The 26,438-nt window shown below is 41.2% G+C and overlaps 1 protein-coding gene across 3 annotated transcripts in view; it reads right to left on the reverse strand.

Annotated features, from left to right (window-relative positions):
- The window catches only part of C1QTNF7 (C1q and TNF related 7), a 92,781-nt gene that overhangs the window by 47,824 nt on the left and 18,519 nt on the right, over nt 1-26,438 (reverse strand). The window contains exon 1 of one of the 3 annotated variants that reach the window (XM_074321520.2): nt 12,143-12,515. The exons of 1 other annotated variant lie outside the window; for it this stretch is intronic. The gene's annotated coding sequence lies outside the window, so the exon portion shown is untranslated. Of the gene's footprint in view, nt 1-12,062; nt 12,516-26,438 lie in introns of those variants that run through there. One more of the 3 variants, XM_019740851.3, reaches the window with a different exon arrangement.

Below are 26,438 nucleotides of genomic sequence, written 5' to 3' on the forward strand. Positions count from 1 at the left end.
CTGGGTACTAATTAGGTGCCCATAAATATTGGCCAATTTATTAATCATGAATTCACTGGAAGATGGGATAGTTACTGGGAATTTTGAACTGTTGCTTAAAAATCCTTGCACATTGGACAAGTATTTCCTTTCTTAAAACATTCAGGGAAATTTGGAATAGCTTTTCTTTGGGTTTTTTTCCAACTTAGTTTATTTCCCACTGAGACCAACTATAATTCACATGGATTTGCACTGGGGAAAGTCATATTTTATTTTTATACTGTTTGCTGAAATTCTCTATGAAGAATTGTGACTACTTATGCATGAACGTCTGATCTTTCTGAAGTGCAAGGTGGACTATCTTCTTCCTCTCCCTGTAACGCTTCAGGGATTCCTCCCTGTTCATAGGAAGAGCTCCGAGCCACGGGTCTGTAGGTGTTAGGAAATAGCCTGATGTCGCAGTCAGTTTTATGTATCAAATTTGCCAGAATTCAGTCCCCAGTTTTCCACCAAACACTCACCTAGGTTTTGCTAAGATATTTTGTAGATGTGATTACAATCTATTACTACTTGACTTTTAAGTAAGGGAGGTTTTTCCTAGATAATCTGGGTGGATATGATTTAAATCAGTTTAAATGTCTTAGCAGAGTTGAGGCTTTCCTAGCGAAGAAGAAATTCCACCTGTGTACGTCAGCTTTAGCCTGTGCCTAAGAGTTCTAATTAGCCCTTCCCGGAGGTCTCCCCTACAGATTTTGGACTCTAGACAATCTTCACAATTGCATAATCCAGTTCCTTACAATACATCTCTTAATATGTATTATCACCTACTGCTACTGTTTGTCTGATTGAACACTGATATGTGCAACTGACAGCTCCCCAACTCCCTGAAATTATAGGCAGAATGGATATAGGGTTCCATATAATGTGGCAGTGGAAGTAAGACCATATCTTCAGAGTTCCCAACGGCCCCTGTCACAGCACAAAGGCTAGGAAGCCTGGTCTGTTGGACAAAGGCCGAAGTCCTTCACACGATGCACAGCTCTCCATAAACTGCCCCTACTGACCGCTCAGCCGCCTTTCCTGCCTCCTCGTCCTTCTCACATTGTATAATCCAGGACTACCAGTGTACCTGGCTCTCAAGGGAAGTTCATGGAAATCTTTATGGGGAACAAGGAAGACACCCCAGAGTTTTCTGGGTGCTCCAGATACGCTTGCTCACTCCTCCACCTCCCGGCCTCCAAGCACCTATGATGGTTCTCATAGCCCCACCTCGCTCCTCCTGCCCACTACAACCTCACCACCGCTCTCTGTTCCTGTCCTTCAAGCTCCCAGGTCATCGCTCACTTGTGGACTCTCATCTCCATGGGCCCTTTTCCTGACCCGTCTACCACCCCTTCACGATTCCAGAAGTCCTTCCCTGGTGTCTCTTAGAACTCAAGGTCACTCATCAGCACTTAGTACATTATCTCAATGATTTCGTATCCTCATCCTCTTTTCCGATGTTTTTTACTTTCTTGCTCTGACTACAGCCCAGCTCTTCCCTGAGGACCTTCCTGTCTGTGCAACCCTCGCAAGGGGTGGTTCTTCTCACTTTCTGGGCTGTAGCACTCTGGTTGCCAGGAAAGGCAGGTCCAGAGAAAAAAAGGACAAACAGACAGCATTTTTCCTTGGCTTCCAGGTCTGGTTTGGAGCACAGTAGTCTGGTATTTGAGCTTTCTGGTTGGTGAAATAAAATGCCACAAATAGAAATGTTAGTCAAATTGATTACATTTTATTACTGTGCTGTGATGGAGTTTGTCCTCCAGCTGAGCGGTGTCAGGTAAAATATAAGTTGTAGGTGGGTTTTGTCATACATTTCAGGTAAGTCCATTTTACTCTGGCTTGTGGATTCTTTATTATGTGAGCCTGCTATTGTTGCTGAAAAAGTAACAGGCCTGGCGAGGCTACTGAGACCCAAGCAGGGATGACATAATCCACCTACACAGCCTTCCACAGCCCGTTTACCAAACCGAGGTCAGAGTGGTCTTTCAGAATTAAAGTCAGAACCTGTCAGTCACTCTCTTGCTCAAAACCCTACTTAACTTCCCGCATCCGTCGGGATAAAACTCAGAGTCCTTGCAAGGCCTGAGCTGGGCTCGATCTCTACTCCCTTCTGACACCACGTGTCTGCCTCGTGCGTTCACTCCAGCCACCTGGTGGCCTCCTGTTCCTGCAACCAGCCGAGCACCACCAACCCTACCTTCTCTCCTGCTTATGATTCCTCAGCCCAGAACACTCTTCTCCCAGATGCTGGTGTGGCTCATTCCTCTCCACCTTCAAATGCCGGCTTTCCTCTTGGCTTTCTGTGTCCCCAGCCTTCTCTGGCTACCTGTCCAAAGCAGCACCTGCCTCTCGCTTACCCCACTTCCTTTTCCATGGTTCTCATCACCACCTGACATGCACATCTTTATGTGGTCTTTGTTTGTCTGTCTACTTCTCAGTTGGACGGTAAGGCCCTGGAGGAGAGAGTTTGCCTGTTGTGATCACAAATCTGTCCCAAGTGCCTAGAATAGTGGGTATTTTGTGGGTACTTAGTCCTGGTTCCTTATGCCTGTACTTGTACTGGTCTTGTGGGTGACTGGAATGCCTAAGAGACAAGCTAAAGAGACCAGTACTTACTTACATGAGGGGAGTGTGTGTGTGTGTGTGTGTGATATATATATATATATATATATATATATATATATATATATATATATAGAGAGAGAGAGAGAGAGAGAGAGAGAGAGAGAGAGAGAGAGAGAGATAGAGAGAGAACCAATGTTCATGAAATTTCAAACTCCTGACCTTTACTCTTGCAAGAGAACTCTCTTGGGAGCCCAAAGCACTGGCTGTACCTGGGCCTGGCCCATCAGTTTGTCCTCCCCATCATGGCACGGGGGAGGGGCAAGGGGAAGGAGCGCCTGAGCTTCCCCAGAGGCCACTACCTGTGGCCCTAAAGTTTGCGCATAAAACTTCCCCAAACAGACCCTTATGATTTCAAATAATCGAAGGAAGATAGTGTAAATATGAAACATTTGGAAGCTAAGATCCTGATTTAGCCCAGGAAAGCTGATGGTTATTAAAATCTTCAAAGGCCAAACATGCAAACGGTCCATGTTTTAGATTATCTCCCAAAAATTTGTCATGTCTGGAACCATTTTTATAACATTGAAATCAAAAGCTCAGAGAGTTCAGTGTTCTTCCTGTACACACCTCTTTACTGGCAAGGTTCTGAAACATTCTCCAGGCTCGTGGGTCACGGAAAGAGAATATGTGTGGTCAGAGGGCTTTTCTGAAAGTCTGCACTTGGGTCAAGTTATTTTCAAATATGAGATGAGTTTAGAGAGGTCATTATAGTTCAAGGTTTAAAATAAAACTTTTAGGAAGTCTCATGTGTTTCACTTAAAACAAAATATATGGGTGGTATCATGGTGGCTAATTTTATATGAGGTCTTTTGGAGAGAAACATTTGCTATAAATTTCAATCTGTCAAGGGGAAACAAGTGAATATAATTTTTTTCTAATGCTTACTCTATGACAAAACTGGGCTGGGTGCTTGCACACACATTTAATCAGCTTACTGTTCTGATGTTAAGCAATGATCCCAGTTGCAACTTCCTAGAGAAGAACAGAGAACATCATCATGACCCCCTCGACTTCCCTATCATCCCTAATTTACTCGCATTCCCATCCATCCTCATTTGCTTCCTTCCTGTCTCAATGAACACATGTGCCGTCAGAGCACATGCTTGTTCAAAACCCAGCCCTACCCGTGGGTGATCATTTCGACCTGCCCCTTGCCTCTCCTAGATGACCTGACTCTCACCCTGTACAAATATTCATGTCTTTTCCATCCTGGAATAACCTTGACTTGGCTCCTTTGACCTGCCTCTAACCACCATGCATCTCTGTCCTTCCAAAGAAAGTGCAACTGATAGGTTAAACGCATCTTGCGTAATCAATAAGGGGTGAAGAAAGCAAATCAGCTCTTTGCAAGGATGCTTCAGAAGCCATTACCTGAAAGCGTTCAGGTGTGCCTGGCCATTCTATGCTTGGGAGGAGGGGGTCATGACTATTTCCACAGTAGATGAATTTGAAGGGACGAAACTTTAGATAGATTGACTAAATTTCTTTGGTTTCTACAGTGTGCCATCTAAAGCCAACTAGAAGTTGGAGATTGACCATTAAAGGTGTGAGGTGTGGGGGATGTGTGTGCATAAGTATCTGAATGGGGCTGGAGCTATATTAAGATGGTGGAGGGCATAGATTATTTCTGTTCTCTGGCCTGTGACTGGTTTTAAGGCTTTTTAAAGGGAGTTGTTAATGTCAGATGCTATAAGGAATTTTTCCAAGAACACTTTTCGGGAAGACATTTCCAGGAAAGACTTGAGTCTCTGGGAACAGCACAACTACTTTGAGGCCAGGTCACTCAATTTGGGGAGGTGGCTTTCTCTCTCCCTCTGCCCAGAACGTAGCAACACTCTGGCTGCTAAATGTTGATCAACTTTGGAGGAGAAAGGCGATTATATCCTTCATATAAATGTTACCATTTTTCGAGATGGACATCATTAAGGTCCATTATTTGCGTAGTGACTATGGCATAGAAATTCATGAACACATGTGGGCACAATGTAGAAACACTTGGGGGATCTCAGTGAGAGGAGAGAACATGACATTGGATTATGGACTTTTGGGTATCCTTATCAGTATGCCCAGGCTGGTGAGGCCAGGGGGCTGAAATGTAATCTCCAGGAGGGCAGGAATTTTTGTCTGTTTGGATCACTCTTGAGACAATAAAGAAATATATATTCAATGAGGATGAGATGAATTTGGCTGCATTTGGAAAAGGTGGTCAGCCGGCAGAGAGCTGAATATTTAGTCTCAACAGCTAGAATTGGATAGAGCCCAGGAAGAATTGGCTACATTCAGACGAAGGGTATGGAAGAGAGAGTGAAGGAAGAGAAATTGCTTCTTGTCAAGAAAGTTTGGCTATAAAAATAGGGTGAGAATTCAGATGGAAGTCTGACAGGGTTATGGGACTCATTATATGCTGTGACGTGGCACAGGCTATACTACAGTCAATGGGAAATACCAAAATAGGCTTGAGTACATTGTGCAGTATTTTGGATGGTGCATTTAGTACATTGTCTTAACGGTCTTCATATCAATCAGATGAGAGGGGAGGGGTAGGCGTTCGTTCCCTTTTTCAGGTAAGGATAGAGAGAATGAGGTTCAATAGCTTGCTAAAGGTCACAGAACTCATATGTAAACAAACACTCAGCGCTTTGCATTGCATTCTATCATTTTTTTCCACCTTACCATTGTGCAGAAATGAGATTTTGGCTGATGGATAGATTTGGACTCTGCAAATCTGTGACTCTTTTTGGTTTGTTTTGTTTCTTTTAAGTTTTGCAATGGTGGCTATGAGGTGATAAGCTTTAAACATCCATCTTTGACTGGAAAGGTCAGAGTGACATGGGGAGATAATTAAAATGGAAAGAAACCCAATTTAAAACCTGGCTTCACGGGTTAAGATGAGGATAATGCATTGAAACAGCCGAAAGTCTCTGTGTAGGCTTTATTTCACAGCTCAACAACACAGAACAAATTGCACAAATTCTGGGAATTACATCCCTTGGTAACGAACACTGAAGTCACTTGATAAAATGTCATCAAATGGCTCTGTTGACTCTGTTTTGTAACAAGTCACAAGCAGATGGCACTTTGAAGCACACAATGCAGTTTGGAAAACAAAATCGCTCAGACATTTTTGTCTGGTTTGCTAAGATAATGTGCTGAAGCCCAAAATGAAAGGTTCTTGGCATTCCCTGATAAAGAAAGGCTCTACACCATTCAGAGGATTTGTTCTAATTTTTTTTTTGCAATCAAAAAGTTGATTCTTCATCTGTCAGCTCTGGCTGAGATGGATTTCACAAAGGCTTCTGCACTTGCTAAATAAAAGGTGCAAAGCAAGAGAGAAAAGAACTACTAGTTCTTGAATACCTATTATGTGTCTGACTCTTTATATGGTGTTTAATTCTAAAGCAATTCTATGGGTCGCTCTTATCACCCCTATTTTAAGTATAAATAAACTGAGGTCCAGAGACATCCCACACCTAATTAGGTGAAGACCTGGGATTCAGACCTTGATCAGATCTATTTCTTTCCATAACTCTATGGTACTTCAGGTAGAATGCTGTTCACATCTACCCCTTGTTACTTGTTTTAAAAACATTTTTATGCTGACAATTAAGTATGAAAATAGATGCAGCTAGCAAATGTTCGTATGAAATAGTCTTATGTATGTATCAAATTCCCAATTTATTGCTTTCAGATTGGAATTTATGGCATATTTTGACAAGCACTATAGGCTGACTCACTCAAAACCCATCCTAATCCACTTTCTATGTTAAAGTCTGGAAAGCAGAATATGCAGACTTCCAGATTCCCTTGCAGCTCGGGGTGAGCATATGACACAGTTTGGCCAATAAGATGCACATGGAAAATCCAAGGAAAGGGCTTCCCTTTTCAAATAAAAAGGGCAAAGTTTGACAAGTAGAAGGCCTTTGCCTTCCTGCCTGAAATAGGAACTCAAGGAAGTGCAGCAGCTGTCTCCTCATCATTAGGGTGAAAGCCACATGCCAAAGCTGGTGAAGCAGGAAGATAGAAGGAACCTGGTTTCCAGGTGACATCTTTGACTAGCTACACTGTTTTTGGATCACCTACCTCTCGGCTTCTTGTTATGTGTGAAAAAAACACTCCCTACCTTTGAAAGGAACTAGCCGTTCTGATACACACAAATGCAACTCTAACTGATACACACAATAGCCAGAATTTTAAAAGACATTTCTATTTTCTAACAGTCCTCCATTTTTTATGCTATTTTGGTCCCAATTTTAGTTCTGAAACATTGGAAGTACAGCCATCAAATTAGATAATATGTTCATTGGAATGGTGTTCATTTGGTTGGGTACAAACTGGAACAGAGTTAGATCTTCCTGGTTGTGGAAAAATAGGCCAGCAAACTTGTGATGTGAGTGACTGTGGTTCTTCCAGAAAGTCTGGACATCACATTAGCAAAAGTGACCAGCATGGAGTTGGGGAGGGAGAGTAGGACGGCCAGGCTCAACACATCACCACCTGTTTGCCTAGATGTAGACTTGGCCTTTGGTTGGAAAAACTAGAAAGGGACTTAAGGAATCATTCTGTCTATTTTTTCGCTTTGGGGAAGGACCACAGTGAAATCATACTCGATGTATGTAGTAACCAATCTGGTTCTAATAGACCTCCAAAGAAGGAGCCTCTTCCCTCAGGAGGCTATTTCAACATCTAAAACTTGCAGTAGACTCTTTTTTACAAGTTCAATAGAATGTTTATTGCATGTGAAAAAAGAAAAATAGCCATCGTCTTTCTAAGGCCGAGAGGAACGTTAGTGGATAGTGCAGTAGGGCAATCCTGGATTCAAGTTCTAGTTGTGCTACTTCCTAGCTGGAGAGCTTCATTGTCACTTAGCTGCATTGAGCTTCAGCGGCTCATCTGTAACACAAGCAGAGTAATAGCCACACTCCACTACTGCTGTGGTGAGGAGCTGATGTCTGTAAAATGCTGGGAATGTTATTTGCCATAAAAGTAAGTGCACAATAGTAGTTCCCTTCCCCCTACATTCCCCACTGGACAGCAGCCCACCACCATTCTCTGGGTGAAATTGCTTTAGAGCCCCAAGCAGCATCATTGAATCGCCCCACAACATTCTCTACTGTGGATTAGTTAACGCCAAAGTTCTAATCTCATTCTCTTTGCTCTGATTTTTCAGTCCTTGGATCTCAGCTTTGGACCTCATTTTCAAAACAATTTTTAAAAACGTGTTAGCAATTTGAAGAGATCACATTTTGAAAAACTGAGCAAAACGTAGCAGTATTTGGAAAGCAAAAGCATTGACCTATACCTTTTATGTTGCAGGGCACACAGAATTCTCATTCTAGGTTGTGCATCCATAACTGAGGTTTGCACTATGGTGAGAAAGGTAAAATGGAGGAACAAGACAATTATTTGGATTGCTATACAGCCAGTAATATACTGACCACAAATATTTGGCTGTTTGAAAGACAAAGACTCCTCTCGCACAAGTTATCTGCCTTCCGACCTTCGCATTGGATGTGTGCTGTCTGACATCCAAGTGAGGTCTGCCTTAAGAAAGGGACCACTTCAGACCAAGGATTGTTTTTTAAGGCCATACACATGACTCTTGGCTAATAGAATGTTGGACCGGCTGACTTCTGGCAGCTTCCCCTGTTGGCTCCACTAACGTATGTACAATTTCAGACTCAAAGCCACACATGAAGTCATTGTGAAGCTGTACATTTCATCCTTAAACATCTGTCATGAGGTGGTTCTTTTCCTGTCCAACAGTGTAATCCCCAGGAATCGTGATGATTGGAGCGTGAAGGAAATAATTCTTAATTAATCTTCATTTACTTAGGACCTACTAATTTATCTTTGATGAGGAAGAGCATTTTGAAAATGTTCCCATTTGAAAATGGAAATAATTTTAGTATAGATTGGTTCAGAGATTTTTTTTTTCTTTTCATACAATTACTCATGGCATGTGATGCTCAGCCAAGGAAAGAAGATGACAGTTTCAGGTATAAAAGAATCTCTGTAGAGTTAGTCCAGCTCTGTAGTTTTGAGGTGATGAAACCGAGGCCTAAAGGGTTTCAACGGCTTGTCTAGCATCACATGATTAGTTAGTGGCGTAACCATGGCTTTTGTGGTTTTCTTATGTCAAATGTGTGCTATATACTACTTTCTCAATGAGGTGGTCCCTGACCACCTTAGCTACAGAAGTGTCCCCTCCCCCACACCTACCAGTCACTCTGTCTCATTACTGTGTTTTATTTTCTTCAGGCACTTGTCAGTCTCCAAAGTTACATTCTGGGTTGTGATTCTGTTATCTACCCCGACCCCGTAAAGGCCTGAAGGCACAGACTTTGGCTCTTGTTCACTGCTATATTTAGAATAATGCTTGGCACACAGTAGGTGCTCAATAGACATTTGTGGATTGAATGCTGAGCTGTTTATGTCTGTTGTATACTCTTGAGACCTAAGCCACATACTTGGAGTCTTGCAGTTGGGAAGTGGTGAAGCCAGAATTCCAAGCCAGGGATAGTTCACTTCAAATCCTGACATTTGACACCAAGAAAAATATTTCTAATGTTCTATGGTTCCTATTCCACCACGCCCTCCATGACCTCTTTCCAAGGGCATCTAAAGTTCCCAGTACATGTTTTGGCATCCCCCAATGCTCGTATCTATCTGTGTTGTACTAGTCTTCAGAGAAATCAATCTGATTATACTTTATGCAGCACAGTAAATACTCTGTGTTGCTGGTTTCCCTGTGAATGGTTTTTTGAGTAAATTTCTCATTTATAGATATCGCTCATGTTACACTAATATGGTGATGAATTCCATGGAGTTGTACTGATTTATAATAAAAAGCCTACAAAGGGAAAGAAATCTACCCATCTGCTGATCATTGAAGCCTGATGCAATCAAAGTGGTTGATGACAAAAAGTTCAGATGGTCACAGAGCTTAGAAAGTGACATGTGCCAAAAGATGAGGAAAGCACTGGGATATAAACAAGATCGCAAATAACTCTGAAATAGTGTTGATTCTGACCACAGGGAATTTCAAGAATTTGAATTGGGGGAAAGGCCCCATCTCTTGTCAGGTAAAGGTCGTATGGGATACAGCAATCCACTTTTTCTCAGATTGTACAACAGGCCAAGGAGAATGATTGTTAAACTTTGATGCACATCCAAATCCTCTGGAGAGTAAGTAACACAGGGCCCATGTACCTGCTTTAATCAACGGTGCCAGGCTCAGAGCGAGGGCCTAACTGATGGTGAACACACACCAGACTTTGCTAGCTCGCTTGTCCTGCAGGGGCCTGTGAGGGCCTGACCCTTTAAGAGCCTGGGGAAAGAACACAGGACTTGGGTCTTGAAAACCTGTGCTTAGCTCCCAGCACTGCTAATTCCTAGGAGTGTGACTTGGGGTGAGTTACTTCATGACTTTGAGCTTCAGTTTCCTTGTCTGAAATCTTCGTGGTCACTGGTCAATTGCATTTCCCAGATGGCCATGGTGGGAGCACAAAGGAAAGAGGCCACGGTTAAAAACAGGGACTTCCTCCATTATGATGAAGCCAGAACTTTTACTTCCAAATCCCACCCTGCCTGCCATCACCCTCCGTGTGGCCATGGGGGGAGTTACCCAGTTATCGCCAGCCTCAGTTTCTCCTATATGAGAGAGACAAAAACAACCCTTTACCTATGTTAGCACTCAAGTTTCACATGAATCCTGAAGTCACTGCCTTTATAACATCGTAAGGAAACCAAGGCACAGAGGAGCTAAGTCACCAACCCTCGACCACATGGGGGCCCATCTGGGACATGTTCCCAGGGGCTCCTGGTGCAGAGCCACTACTCCTAACAAGCACATCGCCTGCTCTGAAGACCCTGTGAGACACGGTGAGTAGAGGGCCACACACATGGCCAATGCTCGGCGATGTTTCCTAATATTTGCATAACTTCCTTTCACATTCCAAACATGCATCCCTCCATTTTATGATCCATTGTACCACACATGTCCAATGGCCAGTGCCCACGCTTGTTTAATTATTGCCCATGAAAGGGAAAGCTCGCTACAAACTACAAACATATTTATACTGGAAGGGGAGCATCGTCTCACGTTTGTTTTTTATTGCTTTCAGCACGTTAGGCATATGACATATATTTGGTAAGTAAAGGCAAAAAGTTAGACATCTCCTGAGACCAGAAGTTGAGATGAGTTGCTTACTGGAGGCCTCCATAGAAAGCAGGCTGTGAGGAACTCCTAGTCACTTACATCCCTTTCTGCCTGGAGCCTCCTGGCCCGCAGAAGCGCCTTACACATGGGCCGACCCTCACTACCATCTCAGGAAAAAGACCAATCTAATCCTCACAGGACATCAAAGTGTGAACCAAAATTATTCGAAGAGAAGAAAAGAAGTCAAATTTTGACTAGAGTTAAAAGCGAATATTCTCATCATTGTGGGGGTTTTCTTGGGAGTCAGAAGAATACCACCCAGGCTGAGGAGACGAGGCCTCCTTATTCAAACCAGGAACCGGACACAGGCGAGTCACAGTCTGACGATGGGCAGAGTGTGAGCTCTGGAGACACGAGTTGCCCGCAACCACGAGTTCTTGATGAACAACCCTGGAAAAGGACACTCAAGTTCCCAGGGAAGCTTTAGGGTCTCAGGGAACAAAGGTTGCTTGAAACAAAATAATTTCCTTTGAATTAGCTATAGTCCCAGAATTACTTCCCAGTTCTTAACTACAGTCTGATTTAAAATATCTGTGACAGAAATGTACTCTAGTACAATGCATTATTTATGAAATTATGCAATCCATTCATATACCCACTGTTAATACAAACCCACAGTTGCGCTAACACAGTCTAGATGTTTGCGTTTCTACATCGCAGTGCATGTATTATCACCCCAGCAGCCATGTGGAGTGGTGAGCACATTTGTTTAATAACAACAAGCAGGAAATAAATCAGCACCCTTCACCAAAAATAAATTGAGCGCAAGATCTACACTACTACAAGGAAATCTCCACAGAACACTATTACCTTTAATGTTTTCTTTTCTCTATGAAAATCCTACAGTATATCAAAATGAAGAAGACACCTAAACTTGAATTGTGTAGGCGCAGACTTGATGCCAATTGTGTTTTTCTGGGTGAGCCTACGGAGCCACTTCTGTTTGCTCCCACAAGTGTCCCTGTCAGCCTCACACTCTCTTGAATATGGATTTATAACCATTAAGGAGCCTAATTGCCAAGTCAAGTGTTGTTTTCAAAATGAGCCCTTCTTTCCCCAGGAAAGCCGATTCTGCCGACTTTCGCTTTCTCTCTTCTGTTCAGCGGACACTTCCCCAGAGGAGATGTTTCATTGAGTCAGCCCCAGTCAGTAAACACCCCCAAACCTCAGAGAAGAACAGAGAAAGAGTAACACTAACCTGAGCCAAAAGACTCATCTCTGGGAGGAAAAACGCCTGAAGAAATTCACTTCAATCGGGACAGCAGGCTGTTTACTTACATTGCTCTCAAGACCTTCCAACAGCTGGAGTCTTTGAACAGCTGTGGAGCTTTCTCTTGAAATCCCCTTCTCTTTGGCAGTGAGGCGTGCTCGTAACTCTTTGGGGCTTCAGATTAATAAGTAATTTCCTGATTTGTGTCAGAAGCGTTCTCCCAGGCTTCAAGCAGTAGTGGGGATAATGGAGCACGCAGGTCCCCAGGCCGTGCAACGATGCTGGGGCCTACACAGACATCCCACTGGTTTGATGGAGTCCCAGAGACGTGTTTTCGACCTCACGAACAAAAACAAATACCTTCCTCTGTCTGTTGGCTCGCTCCTGACTCATATTTGGGAAAGAGCACAAAGAATCTGGACAATATTTGTCGTAAAAGTGTAAAATTCAAGTTGAACACCTTCTCCTGTTTCTTGCTGGGGAAAGTCAGAACACCGTTGGTCTTCAGGGCATGTCAAGATGGCTTTCATACCAGCCACTTTAGCACTTTCACTTTGTTAATTGATTTCAAGTGTTTTTTTTTTTTTTTTTTTTTAAATGTATCAGAAATCCACAAAAACCAAAAAGTTGATATTTTGACTGTTTTACGCATTTAATAATAACAATTTGAGCTGCTTTGTATATAAAGAATATTATTTTTGTATATAAAAATTTCCTATCGTTATTCATTCTTGAAAAAAACAAAAATGTAGGAAAATGTACATCTGCTTTCCTAAACATCCTTTCTGGAAGTTTTCAGCCACTATGAGCGGATAGAAATATTCATTCGGATATATCAGACCGTTGCGGCAAAAGGGTTAGAGGATGTTCTCAGAGCAGTTCCGCCCCTTCAGTTTACAGTGGAGGGAGATGAAGCCCAGGGTCACAAGCCTTGAGCAGCATCATTCGAGAAGTGAGTGGAAGGATGACAACCAAAGAGCCTCCTGGCTGTCAAACCCGGATTCTGTCCCCGACAGGGAGGTGGACATAGTCGCAAAGACTTGAGATCTGGCTCTTGACCTATAGGATATATGTCACTAGATGAGGTCCTTAATATGTCAGTTCTCACAGCAGCCAAATGGGGATCAGAATAGTAGTTACCCTTGCTTGGTCATACAGTGTGGTGACCATGTTGAAAGATCTTCCTCAACGACGGAATCATGTCATGTAAAGGAATTTTTCCAACACATTCCATTTTACATGCTTCTCTTCTCCTTTTGATTCTCATATTCCATTTAATGTTATTTCCTCTGCTGCAAGAAGCCATCAAGTGACTTTTGGGGGACAAGGAGAATATTGATCAAGGAATGGGGTAGGACATGGACAAAACTTTGACCTTGGAAAACTAGGTCAGGATCAGATGAAAAGACATGTTTTGACATTTGCCATGGAAAAGACCCTGGATTTGGAGTCAGAAAAGCAAGACTTACCACCGCCTCTAACACCAGCTCAGGGAGCCCCATGTAAACCTTCCAAACCACTTTCCTCCCTGGGGACATAATCCCTTGCTTGCTGTGCTTACCTCAGTTCACTGGGGTGAGATTCCAGTGGGGTCTTCACTGAGGTAGTGATTATCAATACTGGCAAATATTCAAACTGCAAGGTAGTATTTCCCAGAACTCGGCACAGCATTTCACATGGAAAACATTGTTGATGGGATGTGCCACTGCCACTTCCCATTTCATTCATGACATCACACCCCTTAGTGCCAGAGCGCCTCGGTTCTGGGCCTTTATTTTCTCCTTTTAAGGAGTATACTTCACTTTCTTCCCTTCCTCCCATCTCTCTTGGCACTTGTCTCCCATATTGGCCACCATTGGTTTCTTTCTTAGAGTTTAAGTGTCCTCCAATTTCCCATGCAATAGTAAGAGTGAAAGCAGGGAGAAAACATTTGCTCAACCATGTACACAAGCATCCAGAAAGCTTTGACACAGATGGGCTGTTTTTATCCTGGAAGTAGCCGCAATCCAACACCAAATGAATTGAGATCAGCCTCCTTGCTTTTGAAAATGCTCAAATCCCCAACCCAGCTCACATTTAATTATTCCCTTCACTTCCTTTGCCCTTTTATAAATTCATTCTTTAAATGTCGCTGCAGTTAAGACTGGCACTCTATCATCTATAAGAGGAATTTTCTAATTGAGCCTCGTCTTACACTCAGTATCATAGATGGGTGGCTTAAACAACAGAAATTTATTTTTCCACAGTTCTGGGGACTAGAAGTCTGAGATCGAGGTAATATTCTGGTGAGAGCCGTTTCCCTGGCTTACAGACGGCTGCCTCTGGCTGTGTCCTCCCGCCCACCCCCAACACGTGACAGAGAAAAGGAGAGCTTTCACTCTCCTTATAGGGTCACAGTGTTTGTTTTCACATTAGGGCCTCAATCTTATGACCTCATTAACCTTAATTACCTGACCCTATTTCCAGATATGGTCACACTGGGGATTAGGCTTCCATATATGAATTTTGGGGGGACACAATTAGGTCATAGTGAGCCTCGAGAAAGTAAGAAAAGGGAACTAACATTTGTTGAGCACTTATTAGTACAAGGCCCTACTCATTTCTTTTCTCATTGAATCCTCATAACACCTTTGAGAGGTTGGTAGCGACTTTCCCAAGGTCACAGAACTACTAAGTGGCAGTGTCCCAGTGTGAACTATGATGGCTAGAGCTACGCTCTTTCCATGACACAGGCTGCCTCCACCCCGTCTTCTCTCCCAGATTCTGAGCCATGAAACTCTATTTTGTCTTCCTGCCTGTTCAGTTGCCTGGAGTCAGCACATGCTCACCCAGGGAGAGGGAGGAGAGGGAAGCTGTGTGGTTTCTCTTAGTCCCCACTGAGTTTAGGCTGACAGCTGTGGGGAGTCTGCCCAGAATGTTCTCGCCCCATTCTGCTCCCAGCCGCCTTTATGTTGATAAATCCTCCTCGCCAGTTTGAACTCAGGTGTTCTTTCGTCAGGAAAGCTTTCTTTACCTGCCCTCCCCTGCCCCAGCTCTCCCTTGTTCTTTTGTATACTATTCCATGCTTGCCTTTCATAATTTATTTCCTTTCCTAGAACTTGTTTCATCGCTGTAGTAGTTATTACAGTAATATTTCTAAGCTAATTTGCACAATGTTTGTCTTCCTCACTGATTTGTAAGCTCTCTGAGGGTAGGGACTTTTTGCTCTCTGAGGTATCAACAGCCATCAGACCACAAAACAGGAGATCCTATTGGGGGAAAGAAAGGGAGAAGTAGGGCCAGGTGAATCAGGGAAAATAAACAGTAATGGAAAGAAGCTACAAGACTCATTTGCAGTATTATTACTGGCAAACGTATGCCCTAGAGCACACACTTACTGGAGCCCCTTTACTAAGTCCTCTGTGTACCACCAAATGGAGTCTCTTTTCTGTTTTCTGTGGAGGAATGAAAATCTAGTTAAGCTAATCAAAGTGAGGTTCTTGGAGTTAGGAGAGGGACAGAGTTAGCTGAGGCACAGATCTTGGGTCACACCTGCTGGCCTCCTGGTAAACTCATGGACTCCTGCGTGGGCTGTGCAGCCTGCACTCGGCACGATGGGGCTGCCTGTTCATATCTCGTAAGCCTCAGTCTTGTTCAGGGAAGAGACGAAGCAAGACTGTGATGGAAGAGGATGTAAAGAGGCATAGGGCCTGCCGGGAGGAATTCCTACCAGGGAAAGACATTCTCAGCAAAAGGAACCACATGCACAAAGACAGGAAAAGACAGCATGTTGTGTTCACAGAACTACAAGGAACAGTTTTATTGGTGTGGTGCAAGGAAATGTGATAACATAAATGAAACTGCTAGATAAGTATTTGGTGTTTTCATTATTGTCTATTTCTCAGCTTTGTTTGGCTGTCCAATGAGAGAGTTCATGTGGAATTGTTTTATAAACTGGAAAAATCCTATGAAAAGTTGCTTATTATAAATTCCTTTGGGTAAAGATAGCTAGTTAAACCAAGGAACTATCCTGGGAAATGGAATTACTTATAAATTTATGTTAATTATAAACTGAATTTTGTTATTAATTTCCATCTTCTAACATCCTTTTCAAAGACTAGATTTTTAGTATCTGTTAAATATCTGTTTATAATTAGCTCGGACATAAGTTTTCAACTCAGCATTGTCCCCAGACCTTTCTACTCATAGATTGAGGATTGGAAGCCTGGAATTACATTTCCCAGAGTCTCTTGCAGTCACAGTCACCAGTTAGAACCAGCTAAAGAGGGTACTTATAGGAATGTGAAAGGGAGAAAAGAATGAGGACGTTCTTCCCCCGCAATGGCAATTGCAGTCAGCGGAGGATAATCAATTGACAAAGGATCCTGGAGTCACACACTACACTCTAGAGTGTGTTCTGAGCAATCCTGCACTTCTGGATTCCCAGGAAAACAGCACAGTTTTTCTCCATTTTTCTCCAATTGTTGGTTCCTTAGCCCCCCCCACCCCCCCTTAAAAATAAACTTTTTATTTAGAAATAAGTATATACTCATAGGAAGTTGCAAAAATAAAGTGGCATAAAAACCAAATAAAACAAAAAACTGGATTCCCTTAATGATAACATGTTATATCACTGTAATATGATATCAAAACTAGAAACTGGCACCTGTACAATAGTATTAACTAGATTACAGAACTTATTCAGATTTCACCAATTTTTGCATGGATTCATTTGCATGTTGTATAGTTCAATGCAATTTGATCCTATGTATATACAGTTTCTTTACAGTTCTTTCAATGGTTGTTTAAGGCTTTGATTCCTTGACTTAAATCCCTACCTACAGTGATTTATATTTTTCTAACTAAATCCTGACTGGTATGATTGATAATTTTCTGGTGTTATCTCACATTTGAAGGCTTGTGGTCGAGTTTTGTTTCTTATATTCCATTGCGTCCATTAATTTATTCAATTAAAATATTGCTCATTGATATATATATATTTTTTTCAATCTGCTCTTTTTACCCATTGTCTTTATCTGGGGCATTGTCACATTACATATTAATTACTGCAACAGATTTTTAACTGTTATTGGGCTTTTACTTGTTACAGTCTCAGAGTCATCCTTACCATAGTGGGTAAAAAATGTAATACTATTTTAATCTTTCCTAAATAATGATAAAATAATTTACATGTGATAGGATGGGAAATGAAAAATAAGAGATACAGAAATTAGATTGGAAGGGCACAGTTATCATTATTGACAATTAACACAACTGCACACTTAAACAATGCACATTTTAAAAGGCTATTAGAAATATTTGTTCAATATGGTTTCCAGATAAAAAATAAACACTAAAATAGCTTTCTTATATACCGAAAATAATCAGCTAGAGAATAGAATGTTTAAAAATCATTTAAAATTCTTGTGATAGCAAAACGATGTTGACTTTTCTGGAGAGGAATGGGAGACGAACCTCTCCCTAACTCTGGGCTGTGTTTTCTCATTTGGGCCCTTAATCAGCTCAATTTGTGTGGAGAGACTCACAAAATCATGGTAAAACATATTTCTTTCCCCTTTCAGATTCTTACCTCTGACTCACTAACCACAAGTGATATAAAAATCTGGTCTGGGGAAAGCCAGTTTGTCCTTTTCTAAGACATAATTCCTCCCAAAGTGCCCTACTCTGCAGAGATGCCTCTGGCTCCAACTCAATTTTTTGTTTTTTAATATTATTTTCCCTTAAGACATTGTAACAACTTGAAACCACATATTTCAGAAGGTGATTTTGCGTTGCATCCCCACATAGTTGACTTTCCCAGAATAAATGAACTGTCTGCCTTAAAGGACTATGAAAATCTCTCTCTCTCTCTCTCTCTCTCTCTCTCCCCCCCCCCCCAAACTCCCTAATAAACTAAAAAGAGAATCCTGACTAACATTTATTATGCACTGGCACTGTTCATTGATTCTTTCTAAGTATTATCTTAATCCTCACAACCATATGGGTAGAAAATTGAAGTCACTTATCCAAAAATCTCAAGACTACCAAACTGTAGAACCAAGGTAAAACACAGGTGACAAAACTCTAAGACTTTCCTTAATGCCACCACAGTATACTGCTTTTCTTATTGGTGACAATAACTTTTCTTTCTACGATGGTTTAAAAAGCATGAGAGTCTGAGAGTCAGCCTGGGTCCCTGGCCATTGCTATGCATGATCCCTAGTGAACCTCATTGGCTGCATAAGCTTAGACTATTTAATTAAAAAAGTAAATCTGTAGGAAAATATTAGGTAAATAAATGGCACAGGTGGTACTGTGTAATGATAAAAAAAAAAGTGAAGGTGATGTGAATGTTGATATTTGGAAAACACAAGGGTAGAGGAAGTCACAGGTATGTGACCTTGACTTGTAGATGGTAACCTTGTCATGAGGGAGGATCTTGATTTGCCTCCAAAGTGGAGTTAATTCTTTAGCACTTTAGCACCTTAATAAAGGTAATAAAATTCATGTTGCTCTCAAAATATAATGCAGAAGACTGCTTTCTCCAATGGTGGCACTCCTTGGAAGACTAGAAATTGTTTTCTTTCAACTTTTATTTTAAAATTTTGATTGAAAACATTCAAATGCAGGCCTGGCTTCAAAGCATAGTTTGTAACCAAAAAGGATTTCCTTGTTTACATTGCTTAGTTAATGATGATGATGATTCAAAAGGAAAAAGAGTTTCCAAATCTCAGGATTTCCATTGTTAGTAGATGCAACCTCAGTGTAAACAGTTAAACCAAAATGTGCCTTGAAAGAATTCCATCTCAAGCCCTTCCAATCTCCAATCTCCTTATTTCGCAATCACTATCATTTTTGCTTCCCTCCCCCCATTTTTTCATTCTTTATGCTCAGCAGCGTGACCATGTTGTCTTAGTAACACCACAATAATTACATATACACTTCTTGTCTTAATCAGCAGTGAAGTTTCCACTTACTTGGTGAATTATCCAAGATAAATGTATTTACTGAAGCTGGCTTGTTTTAGTCAAACAACATAACAATTCCTTTGAAGATCATAAAATCTAAGTCACACGCTATTTGAAAGGCAAATATGTTGCCAAAAAAGAAAGTGGAAAAGAAAGAAGAAAATAAAAGAGAGAAGGAAGATAGGAAGGAAGGAAGGAAGGAGGGAGGGAGGGAGGGAGGGAGGGAGGGAAAGAAGGAAGGAAGGAAGGAAGGAAGGAAGGAAGGAAGGAAGGAAGGAAGGAAGGAAGGAGGGAAGGAAGGAAGGGAAAAAGAAAAAAGGAGAAAGAAGACACAGTGAATTAAAAACAATGAAAGCAGAGGGGAAGGCAAAGCAAAGGGACAATCCTGTAACCCCAAATAAAAAAAGACACGGTCTGTGCCTTTTCCCATGGGCCTCTCTGTGGTTTTGGATGTACCGTACCACATCATTCTTCTGTTGGTGTGGCAACTAATAAACTGACTTAACAGGATCTCAGCTATAGCTAAGGTTTACACTTATAAGTACCATCTCTGGGCAGGGTGACCAGCTGTCCTGGTTTGTCTGGGAGTGAGGGCATTCCCCAGATGTGGGACTTTCACTTTTAACACTGGGATATTTCAGGCAAACCAAGATGGTTTGCTTGGGACTTACACATTTTCCAGGACATAGGACTTACAGTGCTAATATCAGGAAAGTCCTGGGCAAACTGAGAAAAGGTGGTTATCTTATCTTTGGGTGAAACAGTAAATCTGACTTATGCCCTTTGAGTATTGTGTATGAAACTAGCTAATTTTAGCACATCTCTGTGTGTCAGCATTGGTGTTAAGTGTTACACCCCCTGTGGTGCACATCTTTCTTTTCTGCCTGCCTAATTCCTTAATATTCTTTGCGTAACTCCTTCCCTGTCTTATGTGGTTCTAATTGGTCTATCACATCTTCATTCATGCCATCTCCTCTGAGGTGAGCAACTCAGCCATGCTGGGCCAAGCATAGCGGGCCATCTGACATATCTGGAAACAGTAATTAATTGAGGGATGAGCATGCAACCCAAGAAAGACAGCCTTTGGGAGAGAAAAGTCTGTTTTGCTTCTAGTGAAAACTATCATTGGTTATCCTGTCCATCATGTATGACAAAGTCAAAAGAAACAGAAAGAAGTACGGGAAGGAGGGAGGGAGGAAAGGAGGGAAGCGGAGAGAGAGAAAAAGAGAGAGAGAGAGAGAGAGAGAGAGAGAGAGAGAGAGAGAGAGAGAGAGAGAATCCAAAACATCGTTTGAACCCCTGATTCTGCCGTGTGTGAAGCTAACGCCATTGCTGGACTAACCAGTTACATGAACTAATGCATTCCCTTTTTTAAAGCTGTCTTGAGTTGGGTGTTTGTTGTAAACAACAAAAGAGTTGTGACTGGTAGACATACAGGACTTAACCTTCTATTCTGCACTCAGTCTTGTGAAACAAATATAGGTTGAACTGTATGATAGCACCAATCTTAGGCTTCTTTAGACTTTAAACACAGCAAATTCACTTGGTTCTACTTAAGTATTGTTTTACAGATGAGGAGAGAAGTCAGTGGTGATAAGTAGTATATCTAATGTTGTACATTTATCATATAGCAGACCTGGGACTCAAATCCCGGTCTGTTTGATTCTAAGGTACACAAACACATTTCCAATTATTTATGCTGCCTGAAAACAGAAATCTCTTGAGAATCTTTTGCTGTCTGACAAATGCCTTGGAAAGACACTAGGCAGTGACTCACAGCCTATGTATGAACTTATATATGGTGCCAAACACCTGCTTTTTGCTTCTATACCTCCTGTCTCACCGGATGTTTCATGAAAAGAAGTCAGACACGTGAGTAGGTCAAGCAAGATAGAAAACCTCACTCTACTCCGCTGAGTATTTCCATTTTAGTGGGAATAAAGCTCCAGGTGATCATGTCAGATTTCCAAATTTACTCCAGCTTTGGTTTTGACTGACAATCAAGAGATGTGATTATTGCCTCACAAAGAAGAGATTCTTTACCCATTCTACTCTCAAAACAGATTATTTGTTTCCTGTACCTCAAACCTCACACATTTATAACACAGCTGTGCCAGTGAGATGAGCATTCGGGTATTTTCTGTTATCATCGCCACCCCACGTGCCTGCCCACAGATGCAACAGAATGACGCTTGCCCAGAAAACATTTCTTTTCCATGGTGGTGTTCTACACATGCTCTAAAAACCTTTGAGTATTATTTGGGAAAGTTTGTCAGTTTTTTAGTATCTATTATATGTAAGGTTATTAAAATTTAAGGTTGTTAATTTTGAAGGATGGTAGAGAAGCAATGTGTCTTGTTACAGCATGGATACTTTTCTATAGTCAATGCTTTTGGTATTATCTGTTGGGCATCTTTTTTCCATGAATTTCTCTCCTCCGCTACATGGTTGCAAGGCTGTAGCATTAGCTATTGTAGCTATAATTACTGCTCCGTAATAATAAGCAACTCCCAAATCTCAGTGCCTTGTAAAAACAAAGTTTTTTTTTTTTTTTTTCCACTCAGGGCAGGTTATGAAACTTGCCCTAGGTCACACAGCTGGAAAATGATAAAGCCAAGATTCATTCATTCAACAGATATCATTGAGCTCCTAATAAGTGCCAAGAATTATGAAGAGGCTGATAAAACACCAAACCAAAGACTATTTATGTCTTAGCTGATGGAGTTAAAAGTGAAAGCAATATCATTACAGCTCTGGAGAGAAAACAGTTCAAGCAGGAAAGACTTGACAGAATCTAAGAAAGTCAGCCAGCACTGAGTTTGCCGTGGGTCGGGGGTATGGATACACTGACCAGAGCAGTGGCCATAATTAGGTCATAACAAGATTAACTAGACAATGTAAATAGAGAATTTAAGTGGGAGCTGGTGTTGCATCTCTAATTTCATTTGAGAGAGAGGAGAAAGAGAGGGGGAACATTTGAAACCATTTTGGGGTGTCTACTCTGTGCCAGGCATTGTCCCATGAGAAACTTTCACATAGCGATCTTCTGAGAAAACTACATCTCATTTCATACTTTATATCTCTCAAGGATTGTGTTATTTCTTTCTCAGATTTGTCTTAGTTTGTGCCTGATATGTTTCAGGCCCTCAATGAATAGTAGTTCTCTTGGCAGACTCTGTTAGTTGCTCTCCAATGTCCATTTTGCCCTTCTTTCTTACTAACAGAAGACCCATTTGTTTTGGGAGGCAATGTGACCAGGTAAATACCCACCTTCCTATACCCCCTGTGGCCAGGGAAGGCCATGTGACCCAACCAGTTCTGACAATGATGTATAAGCAGAGATTGATGGAAGAGGTTGCTGGGAGAACTTCCTAAGTGGGAAAGACAGCTGTTATCACCTGTTCAGATTTTGTTCTTTGTCTTTTGCCATTCACTTAGAATACAGTCCTGACGTTAATGTAGAGTAGACATCTTGCGATCACAATAAAGACAGCCACCTACCAAGATGAAAGAGCAGAAACGTAGAAGGATACCTGGGTCTCGATGACATTGGTGAAGCTGTCTAACCAACCCTTGATGCCTGTCTCCAAACTAACTTCTTTTTAGATGAGAAACATAAACCCTGATTTGGCCAGGTCTCTGAAGTTGTGTTTCTGTTACATGAAGTCAAACACATTCCCTAACACAGCTCTACTCCACATTTCCATCCTATTCTCAATATGGAAGACTTTCAGATTTGTATATAATACTTAATTGTTGCAAAAGATTTGCTTCTTTCTGAGCAAACTTTCTAAAATAGTACGTTTTACTTACTAGATGAGAGGTTATTTGGCGATGATATAACAAAATCCTGCTTGAAAGACAACACCAATTAAACATATCTTTTTATTTTAAAACCAGCGATCCAATACCCAATCATTAGAGCCTGCAGAAATAGCTCCAAGCTGGCTGCACAACTGTGCTGGGCTCCATCTTACCAACCATGGCAACATCACAGAAAACAGAAAAATCACAGCTTAAAATAAAAAAAAGCATCCAGTGGAAGTGATGCAAGCTAAGAAATAATGAGGCTTCTTTTAAGAGTTGCCATTTAATCCTATAGCTTTAGCTGTGAAGTTGAGTAGAAAAAACACAGAATTTGAAGACAGAGAATCCACATTCAAATCCCCACTGAGTCACTTACCAGCTGCTTAATTTTGGGTAAGTCTTTAATTTTCTACCCTGCAAAATTATGCTGATAACAACAATAATAACGACAATAACTACTTACAGAGTTGATATGAAGAGTAAGTAAGATGAGGTATGTAAATGAGATCTGTTAATATTAAAATATTATACAAGCTATCAAGAAATGAAAAGACCCATCAAGTGTGAAATAGTGCCAAGTTTGTCTAGTTGCCATCTGGCGCGGATGCATGGTCTAGAGGTGTGAAACTGAGATGCTGAAGGATATACGGACTGTAAATTATCTGTTGAAGGTTAGCAGTGAGGGCTCTTCAAGGTTATAATTCAGTGTTTCTTTCAAACATAGGTATCGATCCCTAATGGTGGTGAGGGAAAGAAGAAAGAAAACTATCATATTTCGAGTACTTACAATGACACTTTGGTGTTTTGCATATCTGATCTCCTCTAATTAATTGGAGACGTGAGTCTCCACCCACAAATCCTCTGCGGACAGAGCTTTTACATTTTCTAAGTGGGTTAACCCTTGTGGGATGGCATGGTTTAGGCAGAAGGATCAGAAATGCTGGTGCAGGCAGGGAAAGTCTAGGCCTGGGCCAGGCTTAGGGGAGGGATCTGGGGTTTGAAGTTAGCTTATTAGTCACTCTCAGAAGGATGAGAGTCTTCTTACTCCAAGGTTAAGAAGACTTAGCTCTGTTTATCTGGAAGGAAAAAAGGGAAAAAAAATTTCTGGCCATTGAGACCTCCTACATCAACTCTCCAGACACACACCTAAATACTTCAAATTATTAACTCATTCATCCCCCAACAACCCTACTCAGCAGGTGCTATGATTATCCCGATTTTACAGATGAGAAAACTGAGGACTAGAGAGGTTACGTGACATGTCTAAAGTCATGCAGTTGGTTGGATTGGAATCAAGGCAGCCTGGCCTTGGGCCCTGCATTCACAATGCTACTATTATACCCTTTGAGGGGATAAATAAATCAGCACATATATCAGACAGCTGGTCTGTGAATCTTGACTCAGCTTCCTAAGAAATTCTAAAGCATGTATGTGTTTTCTTCATGGAGGAAAGACTGAAGCACTGCCTGGACATCCTTTTGGGTTTTCAGTGAGTTAAAACGTAACCATCTACTCACACATAGCAATATCTCTCCTTATCGTAATGGAAGATTTAAGGATTTGGGAAGACATCTGGAATTTATTTATGCCATTTGGGTTTTAAAATTCAATATTAAATTTTTATAATGAAAGAGACAAAGAAGTCAGAGTAGATCGTATTAGTGAAATCTGACTACCCAGGGCATATGTTTGCAAACTGGGTTTTAATGTCTGGTTAAAATACTGCTCCAAACACCCTGGGTCATTCCTCTCAAAAGGGGAAAACACATTTCTGGAATTATTTTGACCCTCTGTGTGTATGACAAAGGAAACGACGGTATTTCAGGGTTTTGTTCTCCCCCAGATAAGGTTGTAAATAGTGTAAGTGATTAACTTGCCTGTCCTGAGATTAAATATGGTGCAAAAATATTATGGTGACAGTCGCCGTTTGTCATTCTGATCCTGGGGAGATAGCATGGACTTCAGGGACAGGCAGCCTGAGTTTGCCGTTTTATTAGTTGTGTAATTTTGGACAATCTCCTCACACCAGTTTCTAAACCGAGAGGATTATCTCATGCGGCAGGGGTGTAAAGCAGTAACCCAAATCTGGGGAATTTTCCATGGTTCATTATGGCCAAAGGGGAATGCGCTTGTGAGGACTGTTAGAGATGAAACCTAAGAGGTAAGATCATGAAACGCCTTGTGACCCAAGCCAGGGTGTTTAGACTCTCCGGAAAGCAACAGGGAACTACCCGAGTTGTCTGAATTTTAATCTTTTAAAGCACTAAACAGAATTGTTTTTCCTTAGTACTCACGTAATGGCTTTTTATAGGAAAAAAATAGATAAAGAAAGGGAAACACTTGAAATTGAATCATCCTTTAAGAGCTTTGCTAACCTCTTGGGAATGTTCTTTATTGTAGATGGATGTTTTAATAAAAATGGAATCCGACTGTACCAACTCTTTTATAATCTTCTCTATTATGATTGTATAAACACCTATGTAAGTCAATGTAAAATGACACACACATTGTCATTTTAATGGCTACATAGTATTTAATGGCTGTATGGATGTGCCATAATTTCTTTAATATTGTTTTATCCTTGAGAATTTTGATTGATTCCACATGCGGGAACAATAAAGAACCCTGTAATGGACATCCTCGTAACTAAATTTTAGCACATGTTCATGGTTATTTCCTTAGAATAAATTTTAAGAACTGGAAGGATATGCTTATTGTAAAGAATTTTATATACATTGTCAAATTACTCCCCAGTAAAGTTGTGTAAATTAATTGTCCTATCATCTGAGTTTGAAGCTGCTCATTTTATTCTAGAGCCTAAGCAGGAGATAACCGTTAATTTCTGACAGATTAGAACATTGGTCCAAGAAACTGACAAAAGATGGTGAAATTACATGGGACAGGGAAGTCCCACACGGGCAATTGCCATGTTGGAAGCGGGGACTGGGTAGTGTCTTCAAATAGCCATAGACCGCGATATGGAAGGAGGGCTGACTTTGTTCTGTGTAGTTCAGACAGAACTAGGATCAATTAATAGAAGTTCCAGAAAGAGAGTCTGCCTTAATAGGAAGAAGATTTTCTTTTTTTAAATCAATTTCATGCTAAAATATGCAAGTGACTGATCTTAGAAAGATGTCTCTGTTTGGGGTCTGTGTCCTTTTGAGAAAATAAACTGCAACTCTACAATGGAATATTTTCTTTTCTTTTGAGAACCATGGTGTCCTTTGGGCTAGTTAATACTTAATTAACTAGACGTAAATAGAGCTGATATGAAATGACTGCAGCCCTGCCAGCCTGAGTTTAAATTCAAATGTTATGTCTGATACATAAATGTGTGAATGACTTTTAGATATAATCAATGCCGATTATTTGCAGAATCTGTATTTGCAAAGTCACCCACTTTCCGAAATTTGTTTTCAACCCCCAAATCAATCCTCAGGGTACTTTCCCAGCCATTTGCGGATATGCACAGAAGTGCAAAAAATTTGAGTTGCTGGCAATGAGCACAATCCAAGCTGAAGTCAAACAAGGCAACATTTTGCCTTCTTTCAGCTCTCAGAGTTCAGACAAGTATCCTTTTCATAGTCTACTTAGTGCCATGTGTTTTAGA

The sequence above is a fragment of the Rhinolophus sinicus genome, chromosome 1 (assembly GCF_057876585.1).
Source record: "Rhinolophus sinicus isolate RSI-liver-muscle chromosome 1, RSI-T2T, whole genome shotgun sequence".
In the NCBI taxonomy this organism is placed as follows: domain Eukaryota; kingdom Metazoa; phylum Chordata; class Mammalia; order Chiroptera; family Rhinolophidae; genus Rhinolophus; species Rhinolophus sinicus.